Raw genomic sequence first — 25,688 nt, 5'->3', positions numbered from 1 at the left:
CAGAGCTGGTGTAGGGTCTGGAGCACAAGTCCTTTGAGGAGCAGCTGGGGGAGGTGGAGTTGTTCAGTCTGGAGAAAAGGGGGCTCAGAGGAGACCTTATCACTCTCTACAACTGCCTGGAAGGAGGCTGTGGTCAGGTGGGGGTCAGTCTCTTTTCCCAGGTAACAAGCGACAGGACCAGAGGAACTGGTCTCAAGTTGCACAGGGAAAGTTTAAACTGGATATTAGAAAAATATTTCCTCACTGAAAGGGCTGTCGAGCATTGGAAGAGGCTCTCCATGGAAGTGGTGGAGTCACTATCCCTAAAGATATTTAAAGGACATCTAGATGTGGGGCTTAGGGACATGGTTTAAGGGTGGATTTGGCAGTGCTGGGTTAACAGTTGAGCTCAATGATCTTAAAGATCTCCAACCTAAAGATTCTATGATTGCAATGAAGGAAGCACCCATGATCAACCTGGGCCTCTGAAAATATCCACTTTCAGCACAACTTTCTGGCTGCTGCAAGTGGAGCACTGCAGATCTGAAGAGTGCAATACGGAGTTATGCAGAAACATTGTTTGCACCCGTACAGCCCAATTACATAATCATACAGTGCTATATAAAGAGGTTCTCCACAGGGGACCCAGCAGGCACACTCAAAAGTCCCTTCTTACATGCAAAATAAGGATCTAAAGGCTGACATGCAGTGAAGCTTGAAATGTGAAAACAGCACACTGAAAGTTCAATATGCAATTAACCATAAAAGCAACACTGCCTCAGTTTTTAGAAGCATTTATGATATGATGTCTGAGCTGATTTAATAGTATGGAAAAGATAGCAACTGACAAAGTATCTCAGAGGAACAGAACAAACAGATGTATTTAAGTCACATACATGTGATGAAAGTTGTAAGTGGGAAATAAATGATCAAGATGCTCAAGATTTTCAAAAGTTGACTATAATTTTAAAGATATTTGGTGTAGTCAAGTTGCAATGGAGGCCTGTTTTCAGAAAGTACTGAGTAACCCTTCTCTGACAGCAACATCACTGTAGGGCATCTCAAACCAAGTACCAGGAACTGTGACATCCTCAGTGACAGTGGTTTTTGATGACAACCACCAGAAGGACAAGGTGCTCGGAGGAAATTGTCTTGGGTCACATAAGTGCCCAGTTCCATATTTGCTGGGACACAGACAGCTCCTCTGCCATTTCTCTGAGACCTGAGTGCAGCCTGAGCTTACCCAGGCTCAGTCTGAGTGGGGACACATTGTAATTTTAAAGAATGTCCTTTCAGGATTGTTCCACATTTTTGTCATCAAAAGAACTATGAACTTCATGGGAAAGGACAGTTAAAACCCTGCCCTCAATGAATATTTGATCATTTCTATAAAGGTGGAACAATCATGAATGCAGAATACAGAAAATCAGAAAAATGAAGAGCCTCGGGGTAAGGGAAACTTGTGGAAAATCTTCTGTCTTTGAATTCCAATGGAAAGACTAACAGCTTCAAATTTTGTGAGATAATCTAGATTAACTCCTGTTCATTCTCTCTTCTCCTCTTCTTCCCTTCCTTCACCTCTCTCAGCTTGCCACCTCTTCTCTAGCACAGCTTAAACTTCAAATTCATAATTTCCTTCAAATTCTCACACAAGCAAGTTTATTTCACTCTTCTGAATGGAAGCAAATGAATTTTATTTTCATGGCTCACTCTCCCAATGCTTTCTGCACGGTCTGATACATTAATGCAGATTATCATTCTGTGCACTTTTTGCATTAATTCTCAACTGACTGACCCTCTTCATCTGTAATTATTACCATGAAGGTTTTGAATATCATTAAACTCTTCTCACCGACTGCATTAACTTTAAAAGGTAATTTGATTAATTCTGCAAGCCACTGGTAGATGGAGATTTAACGCCTCATGGAATTTCTGCATTATCAGTGTTTTGCAGCAACTAGATCTGAAAGATAAGCAAAATCCTTGGAGACCAGATGAAAAAGGTTGGTTGTTTTTGTGAAAGATTTTAAGTAATTTTGTTAAGCTTTAAAAACAGTGTTCTAAATTGTTTTTCCCAGAATTACAAATGGATCATTCCTCTGCATTCCCCCACAGTACTGATTTAATAACTTTTCATTTCTGTGAAACGCATATATTTCCAGAGCTCAGCCAAAGGTTCTTCACTTGGGAAAACACAATGTCTGTGAGGCAGCAAAAGTTATCAACTGATAAATTGTAGAACAATATAGCCTGCCAAAAAATCAACATGTAAAGACTCCACCTAAGTTCAAAACTTCATGGAGAACGAAGACGCATGCTAATGCAGCATCAGTGTGGTGTCGCATACAGCTGATGCTGGTGTGTTTAAATAGAAGTACTGGAGGATGGTGAGGATGGTAATGGAGTAAAATACAGTCATAGCATTACTGAGCAGCAATGTATTGCATGAATGGCCCAGTGTAAACAGCTGCAGATAACAATTCTTTAGCAGAGATTTCCCCTTCTCCTCCTTAGGCATGTCTGACGGCTGTACTGGAAACAGCTCTTTTCTGTGTCTACTACTTCAAGGACAGCAGAAAGCAATATTCATTAAAATTTCATAAATGTTAGCAAAGGCTCAAATTACAGATTACAGTAGTGAATTAGGCCTACATGATTCCTTGCATGGCATATGTTGAAGGACAATGGAAATAGAAATCTCCCAAGGAAAAGGAGTTAATGGAGAGGCAGCAGCCATAGAAACTGTCCTTCTGACCCATGCCAAAGCACATCAGCTCTGAAGACAAACTGCCCAGCAAGGCAGAGCTGCTAGAGAAAGGATGAGTTGAGTGGCTTGTTTGAGGTCTAGTAATAAGTACAAGTTTGTGTCCTTCATGGCTCAGGTAGCAGAAAAGCACCATGACATTATCAAACACTGTGATACTCTTACACCAGCTTTTCAGAGGGCAGCAGCCGGGGTCTTTGTATCAGGGATTTCCCTCATCTCTGGGGTTTAGTTGCTTGGGTCAGACAAGGTTAGAAAGGCTGCAGGTGTCCAGATTCAAAGAAAAATGTGGGAAGCCTTAGCACAGGTCCCTCTGCTCTGCTCAGGTGCTGCATTTCAGCAGAGGATCCCACCCTTGTTGTCTGTCGGTACTATCATGCAGGACAGCCTGTGCCTCATCTCACAGCCAGGCTGAGCACAACACTGGGAATGCTCCCGTGCTGCTGAGACTGATGACAATGTTATCCAGAAGGACATGAAAAAGGTGCATAGAGAATATTTTTTCTTTTTCTAGTAACACAACTGTGAAGTGAAATACTGGGAAATCATCAAGAAGGATCTTTATAACACATAAAGGGAAAGATTCTTTCCCCCCTTAGAGAATGAGTAATTGAACTGAATGCAACACTGCAGAATGCTGTAAAAAATAAATATACAGATTAGAAAATAGACCAGACAGATCAATTTACAGAGGATGAATTCATACTCATATTCCAGATAATTGGACTAGATGATCACTGTAGTTCCCTTGCAACTGAACTATTCTATTTCTTTTTTTTTCCCTTTTGCTACAGAACTGGGGTGAGGGGGCTAAGTCAGACCAAAATCTGGTTGTCATATTTATGTTGAACAACTTTTCAGTGGTAACAGGGATTCATGGACACAAATTACCACATCAGCTTCTTGAGATAATAAGAATTTCTTCCTCCAAAACTCACTCATTTGCACATGCATTGTGGTTTGTCTAGGACAATGGGTACCGAGTACCCTTCAACTAGAGGAGCACAAGGTAACAGGGTTGGGTGAATGCTGAGATGCTTGACCTGTGGGTCTGCAATGTGAAGGCCTCACTCCAGCAAATGGGACCCACCCTCAAAGCCTTGATGGTGCTAGTTCAATAAGACCCCAAGCTTTTCATGCACCCCAGCTACCCACAGGCAGAGTTTCAATTCTGTGTTACCCTCTGTGGGTGTTCTAACTACTGTTGTAGCTGCTATCTCTACAAGCCAATTAAACATCTGCTAATGATGATCCTGTGGTTAGATCAATGAGGGAAACTGACCTACAGGAAGCCAGGATTTCTCACCAGTCAGCCTGGCTTTGTTCTCACCTCAGGAAATGGCATCATGTGTTTGTGCTGCCTATTCCAAAAGACAGTCTGCCTGATTCAAACTGTGCTCAATATCCACCTGAATGTATAGGCATACCAGCTATCATAAAGCAAAGCATACAAATGTATAATTATACTTTCCTTATTGTGTGCACCTCACTGGCTAAGCTGCATGGTATTATTTCTACTTCCTAACTGGACTGGTCTAAATGATGAATTAATGAAGTACAAAAAACTTAAAAGGCAAATTTTTGGATAAATAATACTGCTTTGTTTGATAAAATGTATTTCTAATTGATATGATTGAGGTCATTAATTTTCTCTGTCAGTGCAGTGAAATGGACCTAAATCTTTTCCAGGCCTGCATTTCTATTATTCTGTAACATTTTTCTGTATCAATTAAGTACTGGAAATAGTAATGTATCAGACGTTTGCAGACAAAAATACCTATGGCAAGTTTGCACAATTAGGTCATCATTATCTTAATTAAACTTCAATGTTGTTTGAAAATTCTGATTTTTTTCTTTAAGTAGACACTGTGAAAGCTACACAGCATGCTTAGAGAATACATGACTTATACAAAAAATATGATGCTCATGAGTTTTCCTGAAAAACTCTGGATGATATTTATAAGATCTGATTTATCAATAAATATCTTCATGAGTGGAAACTTATTTCCAGTGCCAATCAGTCTCCTTTTTTTGCCAATTCAATTGCATATACACATACAAATTTCTTTTTTCAAGCTCCAGCTGCCATGGCACTCAAATTACACTGCAACAAAGATTTCCCTTGAACACAGAGGGAAAGAAAATATAAGATCATCAAAATGAAACAGCAGAATGCTGCTTCCAATACACATTTCATAAGGGTTGGTATTAAGAGTGGGCTGGAGCGAGACAGGGGAGGACAGAGGAGATGGGTCGGCTGCAGAAGATGCCACAGCCATCATGGCTGTCCTGCTGTCACAGGGCTGGTGGCACCCACGGTGACACCAAGAACTCACCCTGTGGCTGACCTCCTTTCACAGAATATGTCCCCATTCGTACATTCCCCTCTTTATCTCTTTCTTTTCCAGTAAATCAGAACAGACACTTTTCAATTTACCTGCTATTACTTCCTGCATTTCTAAAGCCCTTACTACTGCCTGGGCTACCTCAACACGTACCACATAAATTAACCATGGGCCAGTTTCCCCTGGTCACAGCATGGGTTAGAAAAGGCAGTTTATAATTCTCTCTACAGCCTCAACATCAGGAATGAATCCTTCCCTTAAAACACCTTTGAGCATCATTATTATTTTTAATGCTATACTGTGAGTCATGGGTGTTACCAGTGTTACCACACTCTATTCAACTTTAAAACATGGAAGATAAATGAGTGAGACCTAATTTTAATATTATTTGTTGAATATATGTAGATGATGGACGGGGCAACAGGAGTATCAGACAAAACATAATATTTTCTGATGCATTTTGTGATGCATACATCTGTGTACCTTGCAGACAACACCAAAATCCAAGTTAGCGTATATGGAAGGGAGGCAAAACTGACACCAAAAATCCTTTTCAAAAATTTGTGTCCAGATGGGTGAGGAAAATAAGCCATGCTCCTGAGGTACAATAGTGTACCTAATCTCCCTTAAAGTGGAAGCAATCTCATCTAAAGTAAGAGTTTTTAAGCTGGTTTAGATACAAGGTAGATGCATGTAACTGCTGAGAGAGCCAGAAGCAGGAAAATGAGCAAAATGTTGGTAACGAAGCATTTATGCAGTAGCTGCACTGTGCTGCAAAACAAGCACAGGTCGTTAATTAGCAAAACATCTTCATCCATGACCAACACTTTAAAATTTGAGACTGTTTACAAATAGCTGAAATATTCAGATTATGCTGTTTGTTGAGATCTATTTTTCATTCTGTTGGTTTTTAAAGCTCCTCTGCTGTAAGAGGCAAGCAGATATTTGTTGCACTCCACTACTAGAATCTGTGAGAGTAAGGTATGAATACAAATACTTCCAGCACTAGGCATTCAGAAACAAGAGCTCCAAGTCATCTTTATAAGAGAGACCTTATCAAGGGTGTAACTGGGACTGACTAGACCCCAAAATACTTTTATCCCTGACCAAACTCATGCACAAGTCCTGTGGAAATATATTCTGCAAGTTCCCTCAGGTAAAGATTTGTGTGCATTAAGGGATGCCTGTATTTAGACATCATCTAAAGTAAAAAATAAATGGTTCCATTTACCTCTGCTGGGATGGCCAGTTCTCTCAGTTTCACTTGAATGCACGTAAGGTTTTCATCTTAACTACAAAGGCAGATTTTGATGGGCCACAAAGTGTTCCAACAACCATTAAAAGCTCTTTATCTGTACTATAGTAGAGAATGCTGTTAAGCTTAACCTGCATTTTCTGAGCATTAGATACACACACAAACTGACAAAAAGAAAGTTTGTTCCAAACACAAAGTTTGGAACAGAAAGTTTGTTCCAAACATAACCCAACAAGTAAAAAAAAAGGGAGTGAAGATGATGGAGAAGACATATGAAGGTAGACATGTGAATGTCACACCCTGTCACATCCATCTCTTCACAGTTTTTTTGCCTTGAATGCTTCACAAAATAGGGCATTTTCTTATTTGAGAACAATTGTTTTTTTCCTAGAAACTTAAAAAAAGGACTCCCTTTGTTTTGCTCTGCATCTTATCATCTTCTATTGTAGTTACAAGCAAGGTTTTGATATTTCATAATCTAAAGGCTAAATTTAGTAACTGTTGTCTTTTCGTACTTGGAAGCAGGATAGCAATGTTCCCTGATTCCAAATCTTTGGGCCTCAGAGAATAATGGCATTATCTAAAAATATATAGCTTTTCAAATATAAATGCATTTCACTTTGTCAGCATTTTGCCAGCTCTTTCCATGCACTGACACCAAACTTATTTTCCTTAACAAGGTCTTTGCCAGGATGGAAATCAGTATTCAGGACTAAAAAAAGCACAACAGCTTGCTGACTCTCCTGACAATAGAGGAAAACACAAAAATTGCATTTTTATTAGTTGTATCTTTACGACAGCATTTAAATACACAGAAGAATTCCCAGTATATAAACAAATATTTATTACTAACACAATAAAATATTTATAGCATTGAAAAGCTATTCAAGAACCTAGAAACTATTGTAAGCTTCAATATCAGGGGTCTTGTAAATGAATGTGTAAATAGAAAAATTATGCCTTAATTTAAATGCATTTGTTATTTAAATGTTCTGCAGCTTTTAAATATTTTTTTTAAAAAGCTAATTGAAAGCACAGAATATTTTAATAATTTAAAAGGGCTTCCTGGTTCATTTATAGTATTTATCTCAATTCATTTTTGCTGTAAACCTTGTACAGGTGAGCTGTGCAATTTGCTCCAGAAATTATTTCAATTTGCTCACAAATGTTTTCTTGTCTGGTAAAGTTTGACAAAGCTAAAGATCAAATGGTTACCTTGGATCAGACATGGAACCTGAGCAGCTTGCATTAAAAGTCATGCAACTTTTTTATGTTGGTGGTGTTGCGAAAGAAGGAGAATTTTACACGTGCCCATTTTGAAGACCACTTAATGGGAAAATAGCTGGGTTTTGCACTCTATGACTAACACATCTAGTCAGTGGAGGTTGCCACTGAATATTCTTGTTGCTGGGTTGAATTTTTGTAAAAATAAATAGGCTGCAGTTTCAGTTATCTCAGACATTTAGGCACAACATCAGCTAAAGGAATTTATCACACCATCTTCTGAAAATGGAGCAAATCTGAGAAGTCCTTCGAGAGATCTCGCACAAAGGGCATTCTCAGCTGCTGTTCAGACAGCTGCAGAAAGCAGCTTGGTGCTGGTGAAGTTCAGGACAAGGCCCAAGGGAGGAAGAGATGGAAGTTGTTGGGACACGTTCCTGTGCGTGCGCTGGTGGCTCAGCAGTGGGACACAGTGGGGAAGGGGAAGGCAGAGGTGCTGTTTGCCAAGGCCAGCCACAGCAGGGGAAGACATTGAATACAGGCACTCGGAGGTCACACCAGTCCCTCTTTGTGCAGAGGATGTGGCAGGAGCAGGCAGCACCAACAGGTTTAAAAAGGGATTAAGCAGGATCATTAATGCATGGGAAGGGGAGGAGGCAGGGAAGCTGGAGAAGTTCAAGGCAGTGGCAGGAGAAAGTGGCCAGGCTCACATGCTCTCTCCAAGCCGTTTTGCCACCAGAGAGCTCAGAGCATGGGGTAACACAAACCCCTTTTCTGCTTACAAGGCCATTTCTTATGTTTGTATTTTCACACTTGAGATGCCAGAGTAAAATGCTATAGAGCAGAAAAAAAAAATAATATCACAGCCTCACAAGAACTAATTGGAGTTGGAAACCAGAGAAAACAGCCTGGATATTCAGCAATTTTCTGTGAGAGAGCCATTTACTGAGGCTGGTTAGCTGTGTGTGCAGATGAGCAGAATAGCTGGCCTTGGTGGGAAACTGCTCCTGCAGCAATCCCATCCCACATACTGCAGGATTACTGGTACAGATGTCTCATTCACTCATAGGACACCATCAGCAGCTCAGTTATGGGAGACAACAAAGGAAAAACACTTTTCACTGCAAGAGAAGCCACGCTGCAAAATGGCTCTGGACTTGCCCTGGCTAAGACACTGGCCTGAGCAGCTCAGACACTGGCCAGAAAGGGACAATTACTATTCTTTGGTCCATTTATCTCCATGGATTACAGGGAGCAGGTGATTTAAACAGTTACATCCAGTTCAAGCCAGCACTACAACTACATCATCCAAGACAGACACGGCAAAGTTTTTCTTTTAGGGGGGTGTCTTAAAAAATCCAACTTGACACCAGTAAGGCAATTGATAAACTCTATTATCTCACTGCTTTTTGTAGTCCTCTGAATACAGTCATCCACTGCCTTGTCTTGTATTATATCTGGCTGCCTTTATGCCTCACGTTTGTGCAATACCCAGTCCTGCTGTGTAATTAGGGCTCCTCTGAACAACAGAAAAGCCAAGAAATAATAACAAGCTGTGTCAGAAACACAGTGTTTTAGCAGGGCAGAAATTACCAATCACTGGGAGCAACTTTTCTGTTATGTCACAGGCTGTGGGTGAACCTGTATTCAGTATAAACTTCCCTGTTGCTGACTTTTGCACTCTCCAGAAGTACATCATGATTAATTCTCTGCAGACTGTTTCAGAAGCCCTAAAACCACCTTTCAAAACTCCAGGTGACAGAAGAGCAAGAGGAACATTCACCCTTGCTATTTCCTTGCTATGTAGAAATGGACAGATGCTAAAGTTGAATCAGGTTCGTGAGACACTCTTTGCCTCTCCCACTGCTGGTAGCCCTGCCACCCAAACTGGATATCAGAGCTAAGCAGACCTTTGGAGACCACAGAAGAATTTTGATGCTTCACATTACAGCTTTAATTTCTGTCTGAGCACTTAGGAGTCCCAGGCCAGACAAGAGCTTTTCTTGTGATTTAAAACTCTGTAATATACTTGTCATCCTTTGGGCTTAAATGTATCTCTGAAGTTATGCAACTGATCTTTTAAATTCTAAAGTCAACTGGGAGCTAAAATCTCATGAAATATCCCATATCCATTTGAATTAAAGTGAAATTATGTATGCTTATAAGTCTACTTTTAATTTGTGCAGAATTTATCAGTTGGCCATATCTGTATTATTAATTTTTTTGTAGACAGACAAACTTCATGTTTTACTTCTCAGAATATACTAGTCTTTTTTCTGAACTAATTCAGTAGCAGTTAGTAACCTGCATGTTATCAGAAAGCTGAACATAATGTGAGCCTTGGAGCAGACATGAAAAGTGCTTTATTCTTGGAAAAACAATTTGATTTTGAAGTCTATGGTCAGAGGTAAAGTCTGATCGCAGTCAGAAGAATACAGTGTAGAATGAAATGAAACCCAAGGACAAGTGAAAAACAGGGCTCTAGGAAGGGAAAATATCTTAACCTATGAACCTAAGTCACAGAAATGAGTGAAAAGATGGGAAAAAACTCTACAAGAAGCCTCGAAAAGGACAATGTTTTTCTTCCATTTTCACTCTGAACAAATCAATTTATTGCAGCTGGTTTGTTCAAGTGTTAGATTTGCCCTGGAACATTTCTGACCCTGCTGGGCTGCCAATTTCAGCATCTTTTTGTCACACTCCTGCAGCAGACACATACACAGAGATTCAAAAGGATTTCTCATATTGCAGAAATACCAAACAAGCCTTAAGAAGCAAGATCCAAGAGTCATTGTAAGACACAGGCTTCCTTCACCTGGCCCCTGACACCAACCACATGCTCCAACATAAATACCATCCCTATTTGAGAAGCACCAACTTGCTTTCCCCCCCCCCCCCACCGTGTTTCTTGATAACTCACTCTTCCTCAGCTCTTGCCTCTAGTGTTAAACCTCAAGTTTTTGTTTACTTATGGCAGGAAGTACCCTTCCTAACAGGTTTGTGCAGTGGGGTACAGCCCAGCCAGGTGGCACAAATACTTCTATAGTGTGGTGCCATTGTTGTCGAAGATAGAAAGCTTCATGTCTCTACATTTTTGCTTCAGCTCTCAGGATAATCTACCTACACAGAAAAATCACCCAAAAAGTTACAGTTTTCATATTTTTTCTGGGAAAGCAGCCCAGGCTGTTTTCTGGCAGTAATGTTATGGCTGATGAAGTGTCTACAGGAAAGAGCCAGAAACTCCCTGCAAGGCCCAAATGGTCCTCCCGAAGCCTCATTGCCATTTCATTATGGGCACTAAGCAAGATGGAAATCAAGAGAGAAGTTTCATCTAAATCTCGTCATAATTCAGTGATGTGGAACTTAAGTGTGCCACAAAATTGACTTTGTTCTTTTGCCTTTGCAAAGTCCTTCTTCAATTTACTCAGTTCCCCTTATTTTTTCCCCTACATTTTCCATTTGCTGCTATGTCCTCTTTTTCACCTTTTCATTTTCTCTCTGACCTCTCTTCACAGTACTAATGCAACTGCAGTTTCTATTAAATTTGAAGAAATATACATTTCATACTGGTTTTTACAGAATAAATTCTGTATTGATTGAGACCTGTGAAAAACTGCATAAAAAAAAGAAGTTTAAAAAAAAATAGAGGAAGTAGGTTCCAGCTATGATCCTCTGCCCTGTGAGCACAGATAATACCCACCAGGAAAGTCTCCTCATCATCTTGCACAGAGTTCCCTTTGCTCGTTAAATTGGATCTGAATTATCTGAATTCAGGATGATTCTTAATATAACAAAGTCTCTGCAAAGACGTTGGCAAAGGATGAGGACATTACATGGAAATTTGACAGCAGTATCTGATATAATGGATGAAAAATTGGTTTCTTCATAAACGTGGTGCTGAACTACAGGGGAGGTAATGCCATCTTTCCTGATTTCAACCTCCTAAAGATAAATTGCTCTCTGTTGCACATTATGGTCCTCTCATACACTTCTCTTTAGATCAAAGAGTTTCCACAGGAAGAAGTGGAACCTTGGGAACATTTTTGTGTAGGTAGAGTGTTAAGCATGTATCTCCTCATGCGTCCTGTCTTTGGCAAGGTGTTGCAGAGGAACTGGAGATACATGACTGTGGTTTGGACCAGGTTGCCTGGATCATGTACCCTAAAAGGTAAGCACTGTAGCACTCAACTGGTAGATGCCTCTCTCTTTTCTGGATCTGGTCCAAATCCTTCATTACAGTTTCAGTACTGGAAAAGTTTCTTCTAAGATTAAAACTTATCTCTTGCAGAAGTTAAGCCTTTAAAAGAGTGGTGACATGCATTACCACAATGCAATGTTCTTTTTTAGGACACAATTTCAAAGATGAATCATGCTCATATGCAAAAGGTGAGAGACTCAATTTTCTCTTATCAGTCCTGTAAACAATACACATTCACTGTGTCAAAAATACCCAATTAAAAGCTTAAAATAAAAATAGATCTTAAAATTGGCATTAGTCCTGTCCATAGTTCAGTGCTGATGTTATTTCAAAAGCCCAGGAGACTTGCCCTTCATGCTCCTTGTGCCAAGCAGCAGAGAGGTGGAGGCTTTAAACACAAAGGGAAAACCTTTGAAAGGCACAAGCAGGAACAGCTCTTGGCCATCAGCATGACCCTGCTGGTAAAGCCCTTCAGGAACCTGCCTTTCATCCAGGGACTGCCTCATGGCAGCAGCCTATGGATAGCAGGGCAGTCATCCCCTCCTTTGGGCTGCAGTGGAGTTCCCTTGGATCAAACCAATTCTCCTTTCGCTGCGACAAAACCACACAGCCATGATGGTGATAGTGCTTGGTTGTTCACCCCTCTCCTGAAGATAAGACATCTGGGACTAAATCATCCATGCTGGAGATTCTGGGAAATTCTTGAGCTTTTGGGTGTTTGTATTCAAGGATGGTGGCATTACCTCCTACATCAGGAAAAAATAAACCAAGAAAAATGGAACCCTTGTGAGACCACAGAAGCAGGTGCACACGTGAAAAAGTGGTACACCCTGCAGTCACTTCAACCACAAGGATTTTATGGATCTCCCATTTCGTACACGAGATGGGCACCAAACTGCACACCACTGCTGGGGCTGAAGCTGTTCTAGACATGCTCCTGGCTTCAGTGAAATTGCATTAAAAACTCAAGTGTTAACAGAGAGACCCATATAAAAAGATGAGCTGGGACAAGAAGATTTACACTCTTGAACCCAGGAACTCAATCTGCCTAAATTCCCTAAGCTGCCTCTGGATCTTATGTGACTGTGAACCTACATGAAGCAGAGCTTACTGCTTTAAGACACACACAAAATGAGAGAAAAGAAGCTGCTGGCAGACAGAGAAAGGACAGAGAACACAGAGGACAAAGGAAGAGGATAAGGAACTAGCTTGAGGAAATGTGTACATGAGAGAGACTCCAATGATCTGAAAAAGCTACAAGCTGTACAAGTGGGACCTGAATATCACAGAGGACTCCTGCCTGAGTTAAAAGGATACATGAAGAAAATGCTGGGAGCAGATATTCATAAACTGTATTATGTCCAAACATCTCATGTTAGCTCAGGTAAAGAGGTAAATGCAAAAGTTAAGAGTAGGCACAACTGGTTTTATTCATAAAGCAAGTTTTGCCTGAATATAAACCAACTAGAACATAAGAGCTACATGGTTATTTGGAATATAAACTAAAATCTTTTCTGACTAGCACGGGCTGAGGCATTTTCAGAAGCCAGCACTCTAAATATTCCACACTGTTGCATTTGCCAAAAATGCAAAATATTACAATGCAAAGATCAAAGTAATTTTTCCCAAGCAAAGTTTGCTCTGCATCTTGTGTAGTTCTAAATTCATCTGCAAACCATTGTTTCTATTACAGCTTCCTTCTGCTATCACAGAATCACAGAATCACATGGTGTTCCTGAGAGCATTGTCCCAACACTTCTTTAACTCTGTCAGGGTTGGTGTTATGACTGTCTCTCTGGGGAGCCTGTTCCAGCGCCCAGTCATGCTCTGGGTGAAGAACCTTTTTCTGATCTGTGAACACAGTGGTTTGTGAACAGTTTGGCCTGTGAACACAGTGTGAGGGGTAGACCTTGGCTGGACACCAGGCATCCACCAAGCTGCTCTGGACAGGGGAAAGAAAATGTGATGGAAAATGACTCATAGGTTGAGATAACGCAGTTTACTAAAGCAAAACTGGATGTTGTGTGTGCACAAGCAAAGAGAAGAAGCATAGGATTATTCTCTACTTCCTGTTAGCAAGTGATGTTCAGCCACTTCTCAGGAAGCAGGGTTTCAGCACATGGGGCGGTGGCTCTGGAAGGTAAACATTGTAAATAAGAGCTGCTTCCCCCTTTCCTTGGCTCTTATAACTTTATAACTGACATAATTTGGTATGGAAATTTCCTTTAGTTAACTTGGGTCAGCTGGCCTAGGTGTGTCCCCTACCGGGACTTTGCACACTCCCAACCTATTGAAGGGAGACAGTGTTGGGGAGACAGTGCTGCTGCTGCTGCCGCTGCTGCTCAGCAGCTTCCAAAGCACTGGTGTGTTATCAGCACCTTTCTAGATATCACTGAAAAGCACAGCGCTGTGAGGGCTACTGTGGGAAAATAAACTCCATCTCAGACAGACCCAATACAGCTGGGACGGCTACACTGCTGCAAAACATGTTTAAAGAATCAAGTTAAACTGATTAAAATCTCAGACTTACCTCTACCAAGGGGTTTTGTTGGGTTTTTTTTGCCTATCACTTTGGCCAGACAAACCAAGTCACATGGGCAATTTGATACTAAAACTGCAATTGCATGCATAAGACTGAATACCTTTTGGACTTCCTTCCTCTCATGCAAATTCCCATATTACATCACATGGCTGCTCACTTCATTAAAATCTTGTTGATAGTAATGCTAAATACCAGATGTTTAGGGATTACCTACAAGGGGTCCTGATGATGAAGAGACAGTTATGAGATGATCTTTCTCCTTAGAAACTTTCCTCCTGGCAATGAAAACAAGTCCCAAAACTCGATGATTTGCAGTTTCCCAACTGTTTGTTGTTAGGCTTAAATTCCAAAGTTCTACTATTCCTAGTTTCATCCATATAAACATGCAGTTTGGTTTTGGATTCTACTAAACTCTGCTTCAACGATTTTTAATGACACAGAAATGTAAATTCTAATTTTTTTACAATACAAGAATGTATTTCCTAGTTTCTCTTTTTAATCCCCTTCATTTTGGTTCATTGGCTCCTCAGCTATGCCCTCCTATTTGCCTATTCAAATCCTCTGTATTATTCGTATTTTAATTTGATGTCTACTCTTAAATAAATAGCCCTTATAGACTTTAATACCTTCATATGAGATTTTCCTTAATTGTCTTTGACAAGCAGATCTCCCAAAGGTTGTCAAGGACAATTTCTCTTAGTTACTTATGCTTGGGCCATTCAGTGTCCACCCAATGGTCTGGCAAGGTGCACCACCATCATTTTCAGAGGATTTGTCCCCCAAACCACAGATCATTTACTGAATCTGCATCATACTTGAGTTCACTAAGAATCCAGGCAGATCCATGGTGTTGGGCTGAATTCATCAGAGCAGCAGCATGCCTATTTATGTGCTCTCTGGAAAAACAATGTGATTCTCCGTAGGAGAGCCAGCCCTGGTACTGGTCTGCTGATTGTTTCTGTGTCTGTGTTTCACACCACCAGTTACTATTGTTATTGTGCTACCAAATACTACCAATAAGCAGTAATAAAAAAGTCAGGAATGTCTTCCCTCAAATGAAAGCCAGTGGAAGCTATCAGTAGACCATAAATGTTATTTCTTCTTTCCTGTTTGTTTGTTGGTATTCTTAATGTTTTAAATGAAGGAAAGATTTCTAGAAATACTTTTATCCCTTTTCATCATTTTTATTCTCAACAGCAATAATGATACACTACACTGGCTCTTTGAGGAACTGGAAAGGGCATGAAAAAGTCGAATGAGAGTAGTGTGTCCAGATGCTAGATATAATTTCAGCTTCCCAAGAAATAACCCTGTTTAATTTATTTTAATACTGGTAATCACACTCTATGCTATCTAATGCTGAATCTAGCATCAAATCTTCCCATTTAGAAACAGCCCCTACAAAATGTGTCAAGAATGGGTGAATACCATAACCAGAACTTGGGGATAAAGAGCTCCAAAGGTATGTTTTCTTTTGGCAAATTTCTACATAAAGGCAAACTAACTTTCTCAGCATTATTTTTCTGATACCTGTTTCTTCATTCTGCCTTTCTACAACGTACATTTTGTAGAGAATAAACAGTAGTTTCTTCTTTAATAACTATCGTATATAACACTCGGAATTTCAGTGCTGGGGTAAAGGAAGATTTGTTGCTCTATTGAAGAGTTTAGGATCTGGGAATTTTTTCAGAACAAGTAATTTGTGTCCCTCAAACAGTATTTCTTCAGGCCTTTCTTTTTTTTTTTTTCATTTTCTCCTACTTCTCATAGTGCAGTTGCTCTTGAATTTTACAAATTCATCTGTATCTTTCCTTTTGAGGAATCTGTTTTCCTGCAATGTCTTAATTACTCTGCTGGCCTAAACCAGGATTATTGAGGAGGCTGGAAAAGGAGGAGGCTTTAGCTGAATCTGAGAGCTTACTACTTGTCAAAATACTCTGTAATCCTTGGTAGGATTACTCTCTGCAGTGTTTCCTTCCTGCTAAATGACAAACAAATAAAATTTGCTGTTTCAATACAACGTGAAATGTTCTTTCACTTTTAATATGCCTGAGGCAATATTTGATAAAGATACCAGAAGGAAGAACGATAAGGAAGAAGAACAAAGGCAAGCGTATGTCAGATTTGTGGTGGGCTTAATCCTGCACCCCAATGAGTTAGACTACAACAGGTCTAACTGTGACAGGCCTGTTTCATAGAGATTTTTTTTTATGATATTGAAGCTGAAATGTCTTTGAGGTGGTTGGACAAAGCTCTCCAAATTCTGCATGCTGGGAATCACAGTCAATACCAAAGCAATGCCAGAAGAAATGATAGGGAAGGCAGCAAACTTATATAATAGCTAAAGAAATCTTTTAAAAGGCAGCCTAGGATAGATGTTTTAGGTGAAAATTGGGTGAAGACGTACACTCAATTTGGGAAGACTGGAGGGTGAAATCATGGATTAATAGCTCTCAGCAAACAGCTGTCATTTTTCTACAAAAAAAAATTAAATTGCAACCTACAGACAGGTACTGGAGTGATGGTGTTTTACCAAGTTTTGGGGTTATTTTCCCTGCACCAATCCCTCCATAACAGTCTTGGCCAAGTGTGCTTTCTGGCAATGAAACTCTGGACCAAGAAGGGCACACCAAGATTTATGTCTCAAAATACTTCATGAGATTCAGAAGAGTTTATAAAAGCACAACTATAATTTTATTTCAAATAAGTACTGTCACGAAATTCTGATGACTTCCCTGGTTTTGTGGTAACATGTAACATGATGAATATAATACAGAAATCCACACATGCATGCTTTTGCAATCACATTCAGCACAACTTCCAGCTACTTTTATCTCACAGAAAGCTATAAATGTATTTTTAATCTGTTTGATTTAGGGAAATTTTTTAGGACTCCAGTCTGAGTTTGTATATATTCCTGGATCATTTTACTGCTGGTTAGTCTGAAGAACACTGACAGAAGGCACACTCCAGCTATTTTCCTGGTTCTCAGGTGTTCTGGTGGGATCTCAGTGCTACACATACCCCTTCCCAGAGTACTTTGTTGCTATCTACACTTGTAAGTGCAGCTTGTCTTTCCCTTTGTCAACACTATCACCACATTTTCCTTTGTGAATTCTTCATACAAAAGAATTACAGGTTTCTTCCCATGTTTTTTTTTTTTTTCCCAGGAATGCTCTTCTTGGTTCTCAAGTGCTTGATGTCTTGCTTGTGCTTTGTGGCAGTCTCTTCTAGACCTTCCATTCATTTTCTAGGACCTGCTTTACACCACTCTACTATTCAACTTGTTCCATGACGGCATGTGCCAAACGATATTGGCACAGTAAAGTTTTTGGGATAACACCTAGTTCTTAAAATTTCTCTTGCCTCTATTTTTTATCCTTGTATAAAAAAAAAAAAAGCCACTGTAGCTTCTAGCTCTGTTTAAGGAGTATTCAGCACACTAAATATAGACTCCAAGTGCACACTAGTAACATACTCAGTTCATATGCTTTACATGGTTGTGCCAATAAAAGCCACAGATTTTCTTTTCTTGCTATAGAGTGGGGAAGCAATATGTGTGAACTCCAGCCTCATTATATTAATCTGCATTAAAAAAACAACAAAATGGTCCTTCTTCCCAATGGCATTCAAATCATAAAACCCATAGCAGCAGTGAAGGATGAACTTTTGAAATTCTTTAGGAAATACACATCAAGCCTGTTAAACTTTGATCCAAATCATCTAAGTCTTTAGAGCACCCAGCTGAGAATACACCTGGTCTGGGCCAGGCTTGCCTCTAACACCTCTAAAAGTCACAATTACCTGAAAGAAGTTAATTCATTCCAGACATCCACCCGTACTCAGAAGCACCTTCAGTTCCTAAAACAAGAGTCTGATGGATGGAAACCATTTGTTCTACAAATTCTGGTGATGTGCTGACAGTGAACAGAGGCAAGGCTGTGACAGTCAGTCTCTTTGCCTCAGCCTTCACAACAATGTCTCCGAGGTCCCTGTGTAATGAAAGGGGACCCCTGATGGAGCAGTCTGTTCCTGGAGGACTGCGGGCTGTGGAGGGGACCCACACTGGAGCAATTTGTGAAGACATGCAATCCATGGGAAGGATTCACACTGGAGAAGTTTGTGGAGGACTGTATCCCGTGGGAGGGACCCCGTGCTTGAGCAGGTAAATAGTGCAGAGTCCTCCCCTCGAGGAGGAAGGAGCAAGAGGGACAATGTGAGATGAACTGACCACAGCCCCATTCCCCATCCCCTATCCCCCTGTGCCACTGAGCAGCGGAGGCAGAGAAGCCAGGAGTGAAGCTGAGCCCAGGAAGTAGGGAGGGGTGGGGCAAAGGTGTTTGAAAATTGGTTTTATTTCTCTGATTTGACTGGTAATAAGTTTAATTTGCATTTTCCCCAAGTTGTCTGTTTTGCCTGTGATGGTAACTGATGACTGAACTCTCCCAAGCCTTATCTTGACCCGTGAGCCTCTCAATAGATTTTTCTCCCCTGTCCAGCTGAGGAGGGGAAGGATAGAACAGCTTTGGTGGGTACCTGGCATCCAGCCAGAGTCACCACACCACAGGGAATAACCCCTGACAGGGTTACACAGGGTTCATTGAATCACTGCATGGACTTAGATGGTTGCCAGTGTGGATCTAAGAATATCTGCCCTGAATTTGTTTTAGCACTCCAAATACTACAAGCACTCATCCCAATTGCTTTCCAAAGGGATTATTTTACTCCACTGAAAAGCAGCCAGCACCACAAAGCTGCTTGAACTCAGTTATGGGGAGAGCCAAGCTGATTTTTAACATTAAATAATGTTACTAAATTGCTTTGGGGTTTGCAGATGACAGTTCTTAGGAATTTGCAAAAAAAGGGGTTTAATTCTGCAAAACCCAGGTCACACACAGGCAGTTCTCACTCAGAGATACTGCCTCTAATTTTCACTTGGGGACTATGGATTGTTTTTTGTGTGACTGTGCAATATCAGATTAGCAGCCTATCAACTCCAAACCTTCCAAAAATGTGAGTAAATCCCATGAAAAATAATGTTAGCTTAAAAACTATGACATTTTAAAGATTCCTTTACCATGCTAATATTCTATTGATGATTACACTTTCTAACTTCATTTTTTAAGCACAACCTTGAGAATACAAATGACAAAAATCTTCATTTTTTTAAAAACTAAAAGTTTGCTTTGGAATGACCTGCTCCTCCAAGAAAAGAGACCCCAGGATAAATACAACAGGAACTTAAGTGCTGGTAACACAAATGTTTTGCTTAGGATAGAGGCTGTTTTCCTGTGGAGAGGAAGGGGAGGTCCTTGAGAAATGGGCTAATGTCTGCCAGATCCAGTGAGGTACAATGATAGTTAAAATCACTCTCAACACACTGGTATCTTTGACTTTTTATCAGAACTTGTCCGGTGATGGAGATACTGCAGTGTTCTTCAGCATAGTCCTCCAAAGCTTCAGTATTTTAAAATAAAAACCTTCTTCTATCTCTCCATTTTACCAAATTACTTTTTATCCAGCTTATGGGGGATACTGAGCATTTTGTTTCTGGGAGAGGCAGAAGAAAAGGGGAGAGGAGATTTCTGGTGTGAAGTGACACTTGGCCTCCAAGGGTCATCTCCTTCCTGGACTGAACAACTGGTTTTCTCTTGAGCTTTCCTATTACACCATATTTTCTGAATCTCTAATTGGCCTAATTGTTTGCCTTTGCTGCTCTCCAGTGTAGGCCACTTGTTTCTGGAACAGCAGTACCCAAATCTGGAGATTGCTCCAGCTAGGTTTTCGCTGGTTCTCAGTGGCATGTTTCTTTCATTATTTATTTAATGTCTTATTTACATATCATGGCTCTACATCCTGCAAAGGTGGTTGCTTTTGTTTTTTAGAGAATGATGGCACTGCTGAGTCGTGTTCTGCTTGAAAACCACTGCATCTCTCACATCAGTTTCTGCCACCCAGAGGACCCTACTGCCACATTTTGGACTATTTGTGTAACAAAGTCACAGGTAAGCAGATCCTCCACAAGCAGCTTTGCAAGAGCTGCTTCTCCCGCTGAAAGGTGCTGCAGTTGTGCAACTGGATCATGTACTGACAAGCTGGATGTCTGTAGTTCATGAAAAGACTGACACAGGTTTACACAGATACATATAGCACTGTATGGAGGGCCATGCTCCTGGGGAATGCTCAAACACCATGACAAACTGAACGAGCCAAGCAGGCAGTGTGGGTCCTGCTAGGGATTGCATGCATTGAATGTAGATAACAAAGATATGCAGCTTAAAAGGACATGAGAAAAATGTATGATACAATGTACATGGAACTCATCAGAACTCATTAGGAAGAGAAGCTGTGGCTGGGGTTGGTTTTGTTTCCTGAGCATTTTGGCTCAGTGTGTTCTGGTCAGTCTCCTGCAGAGAGTGAGGCTCACCACTCACCACACTGCCTGGATAAATAAATCCAAGTGATGGGTCCAGTGCCAAGTCAGGGTTTTTTTTTTTTTTTTTTGTGAGCAGACTGGCCCCTTACCTGGATGAACAGGATTAGAAAGAAGACCTGGAAACGGCACCTGTGTCTGGAAGGTGAACAATGTGCTGTGCAGCTGATGGCTGGGAGAGGGGGGCTGGGAGAAAATGTTACAGAAACTTGCAAGGTGTATGCTACATATCTTAAAAAGTTTAAAATATCATAAAATGGAGAATTTTGCTCCAATTTACAAGATCAGTTTGAACTCTAAATCTGTCCTACAGCTCCTTTTTTACATGCAGATTTTATAAGCACCCTCCTTAGTTCTCCATTCCTGTAATTGTTGTAAGCACTGGGCAGTTTTAGGGTCAGGACCACCTTGTGGAGCTCCTTGTTGGAAATTAAACCGTGATCTTCATTCTGTGAGCATGGCTATGGGAGCTGGTGCTCCCTTGCCCTACCAGTTTCCCCCAGATGAAATTTCCCTCTCCAGCTTGCTTTGAGATGCCCATGTAAGACAGCGCTGAAAGCCTTATGTGATGTCCCTTGCTTTCCCCTCTGTCCACGGTCTCCTGCCTTTGTCCTAGGAGGGAATTATTTTGTTTTGACATGATTTGTTCAAGACAAATCGATGTTGGCTTTTTCCTGACACTGTTTTATCCCTCTGTAATCCATTTTAAACACATGAAAGAACTCCATAAATATATAAATGAATTAACCAAATATTTCCTACCTAATCTTTAATGCAGTCTACTCACAGTTCATAAAAATATTTACGCAGAGACACATTATTGTGTATTTCTGATCCTTTCTGAGCCTACGTAAATGCTTAACATAGCTGCACTCTGCACAAATTAAATAAGATAATTCCCTGTAAATGAAGTAAAAAGCTGAGACTTAATTTGTGAGGCCAGTCACTCACAGAAAATCCTAGCACAGTCTTTTCCAAAGGCTGAGGAGAGTTTGGCTCCAAAAATTACAACTGATTTTGCCCCTGAACCCCTTTGAACATTTATTCATGTGTTGAAAAAATTTTAAATTATAACATCAAGTACTGCATTATGCAGCAAGGTCTGTAAATCTTTTTGGTGAACTTCAGGAGTTTCATGAGTGTATTCAGCAAGTACATAGGAAATATTTAATAAGTTTATTTACAAAGCATTATAAAGGGTCATAAACGGTTTATGGGCATGTAATAAAGAGATAAATAAATGTTAAGGAGTATTTATCAAATCAGTCTAATCTCCAAGTACAGGGTTTATTTAGCATTTCTACAAAGTCTCCTGCTCTCTCTGCCATCACTTTGTAAATGTTACACTTCTCAGCAAGGCTAGGATAAGATGTGGTACTCCTCCTGGAGCATTTGTACTACAGCAATAATTCATAGTTTGGATGCCAGGATGCTGGGACTTTGATTAATGTAATGACATACTTTATGGTATCCCTGGCAGAAGCTAGGAGAGATCACAATTTATACTGAAAAGTGAATTCAGGATTCTTATTCAGAGCAGAAGGTTTCAAGATAAATGATACAGTACCCTACGGCTTCTTGCAATGGTTACTGATTGTATTTTATTACACAGTGGCGTAACTTGACCTTAAGAAATACTGCATACATTCAAGATGCAATTTATCAGGTGGTTTATGTATCACAGAAAAAACTCTCATGCCATCACTCAGACATTAAAACAGCCCTCAGAAACCACAGCCAGATACACCATCCCCTGGATGCTCTGTGTGCGGGACTGTGAGAAGACCTGCTCCGACAGCTGAGATTTCATCTCATCTCCCCGGAGATGTGCAGGAGCAGAAGGATCTGTTCTCCAGCCCTCCATAGAACCACACTGAAATCACCCAAAAGACCTCTGCCATGGACAGGGACTTCCAAACCAAAATAAATTCCAGGCCTCCCTCCAGCCTTCAAACCATTATATCTTAAACACAGGAAGGATTTTTGTCTCACAGAATAACACAAATGATAATGATGTAGTCTTTTGTACAAGAGCAACCAAACAGCATTATGTCACTGCCAAAGAGATGGGGAGAAATTGAAAACCAACACTGGGTATCATAAATTATTGTTTATCACTAGACAAATAAATGGCTGTCTTTGGAAGCAGACCTACTTGTATGGTTAAAGTTTAAAACAGCATTTATTGTAGCAATTTAAGCTCTTAAAATATACACTTTAAGAATAAAAAGATTTACTGTAATGTCCCTCAGCTGCATTTCTGCAGAATAGTCTTAAATCATTCCAGTTACTTAATGCAGTCTGTAATTTATCAGCCCAAATAAGTCAGGCTTCTCAAATCCAGACCCAGATACATGTAATTGTTAAATTACATAAACTTCATGTATATTATGAATTATTCAGATATCAAATGTACTATTTAAAATTAATAAGTGGTTTTTAATATGCAAACAGCATATTGATTACATATACCTGATTTTTCCTTACTAAGGTCCAATGCATTTTTCTGGGAAAAGAGTTACCAAAACAGGGCTTGGAGTGAATATTGCAAATTAGGAGTGAAAAAAGAAAAAAAAATCATGAACATGATGTGATCTATCAAGGCACACATGAAAAGCTTACCCATGTATGCAGTAAACATCCAGAACTCCCTGTGAATCCAGAAGTTGTGAGGTATCTGAGTCATCCCTTTGGCCCACACAGACAGTCTCTGCCCACGCAGACACACTGCAACATTATACACCTCCTACGATTTTGGTAACATAAATATTACAATTTAGAACTTGAATAGTATTTTTATTTTTGCATTTCTTTAGAGGCATTACTTAATTAATCCACCCACCAGACCAGACCAGCATTACTAGCTCTGTTAATCCACACATAATTATCAGCAATGGCCCATTAACATTACACAACAGGTGAGAAGCAGAATTGGAAGATCCCATTGGGATCCAGGTGGACCAGACTGCCCTCAAGAACTTGTAGGGGTGTCAGACTGCCAGAGGGCAATTTTGGAGACTCATATTCAGAGGTGACTGTGACTCTGCTGTCAATGAGAGGTAGTTGTGATGGTGCCAAATGATATACGACTGACTAAACAAGAGCTGAACCTCCGTTTCACCTTTTTTGTTCATATTGTACTTTTTTCCTGCTGGAAATTGTTATACATACAGGCTTTTTTCCAGGTTTCATGCTGTAATGTTTGAACACCAGATTTCATTGAACTAAAGAATAAATTTCCTTTTGGTATTATGAAACACAATAGAAAAAATAATTTCTGTTGTAATAACGACTTCTTACCAAAGTTTCCTTTGTGCATAAAATGTATTACAGAATTTTAAGAAACATTTAATTTGATTAACAGTCTTCTACATTAATCCTTTGCTCAGTCACTCTTGAAAGCTGCATTAATTTAGCAGAAGCTTTGCCAGGCTGCCTGCATGGCTATGGATCAATATCCCAAAAGACAACCATGCATAAGCTTTGATTGTGACTTTATGATCAAGTAAGAAAGTCTATCTAATATGAATACTAACTGAAATACCCAAACATTTATGCCTGCTTTTCTAGATTACAGTGTTTAAAAATGAGCTATCAACAGAGGCTACAACCTCATATTACACTTTTGATATTGTTTCTGACTATGAATAGAAAAATATTTTAAAAATATTTTAAGTCTTGGATACTGCCCCAAGTTTTAGGCAACACAGATGTACTTGATCCTAGAGGCCAATATGGATTTTATAGAATGCAGAGGGATATTCCACAGCTGTACTTTGCACCTTTGCAGCTATATTATTACACCTCTATATAGCCATCTACTCTTTACATGGGGGTAATGGAAATAATGAATATTATCCTGTCTCTTCCAAGATCCCCACCAAATTCCTCCCAGGAAGAAGGAGCAGAGCTCCTCAAGAAGCCTTTAAGGAGAACTCTTTTGTATTTCTCAGTGAGACAGTAAGCTACTGGGCAAGAATAGTGGTCTTCCTTCTTCTAAAAATTACCTTTTCAGTATAAACAATCACAAATGTACATTCACAGAGCCTAACCAACATTACTGGGACTTCAGGGTCTGTAATTGCTAAATTTAACCCTACAAACCCATCAAAAAGAGTTCTAACCAATGCAGCTAGGTTAAGTACATAGTTAGGAAATTGAAAATACATGATGGCTATAATAATAGAAGGGAAAATGACAGAAGAAATTAAAGAAGACCTGATATTCACAGGAGAGCATTTAGATCCTTTACTGAAAAAAGCCTTGGGCAATATTTGCAAAACAAAGATTAGCATTACTGCCACTGTTCTTGGGATTCATTATTAATGGTGAACCTCTCTATAACTAACACCTATTTAGTAATAAACTGTGTTTCTTTGATGTGGCTAATCACTGATATAAAAACAATTATTACTATTGAATTTTCTGTTAGGTCTGTTAGACCTAAAAAGGAAGAGAATGGAGTGCAGGAGCATGGAAATGCTCTGTTTGAATTCAAGTCTTAGAGATTTCTGCTGAGGTGTTTTCTTGTTTCCTGCTATTCTCTTGCACAGATAGGAATTTAAGATGAAATGCTGTGGAAACTGTAACGTATAACTTCAAAATCCAAACACTGAAATTAGCTAGTTTGTTGAAAGAGTGTCTTCACACTACAAACTGTCAGTCCCACTGCCTTTCTGAACAGCACTGGATTCAGGATTCAGTATCACGTCCAGAACCAGGAGAAAGGTTTAATGTTTAAATGAGCTTACTCAAACTGATACAGATCTGCATGTAAGGGTATGTCACTCTAATTCCCAGCAGTTTATTTTACAAGTAGGACGTAGTTTTCTTCTGTGCTTTTTACTATTTCTCTCCTCCATTTTTCCTTTGTGCTTTGGTCCTGCCTTTTTTTTTTTTTTTTCACTCCATTGTCATTTTTACATTAAAAACTTGAATTCCATAATTTTTC

At 39.9% G+C, this 25,688-nt stretch overlaps 1 protein-coding gene across 3 annotated transcripts in view; it reads right to left on the bottom strand.

The window, feature by feature from the left end:
- The window catches only part of LHFPL3 (LHFPL tetraspan subfamily member 3), a 234,217-nt gene that overhangs the window by 134,786 nt on the left and 73,743 nt on the right, over positions 1-25,688 (bottom strand). The window lies entirely within an intron of this gene.

This window comes from Anomalospiza imberbis, chromosome 5 (assembly GCF_031753505.1).
Source record: "Anomalospiza imberbis isolate Cuckoo-Finch-1a 21T00152 chromosome 5, ASM3175350v1, whole genome shotgun sequence".
NCBI classification, from domain to species: Eukaryota; Metazoa; Chordata; class Aves; order Passeriformes; family Viduidae; genus Anomalospiza; species Anomalospiza imberbis.
This window is presented reverse-complemented; position numbering and strand designations above follow the sequence as displayed.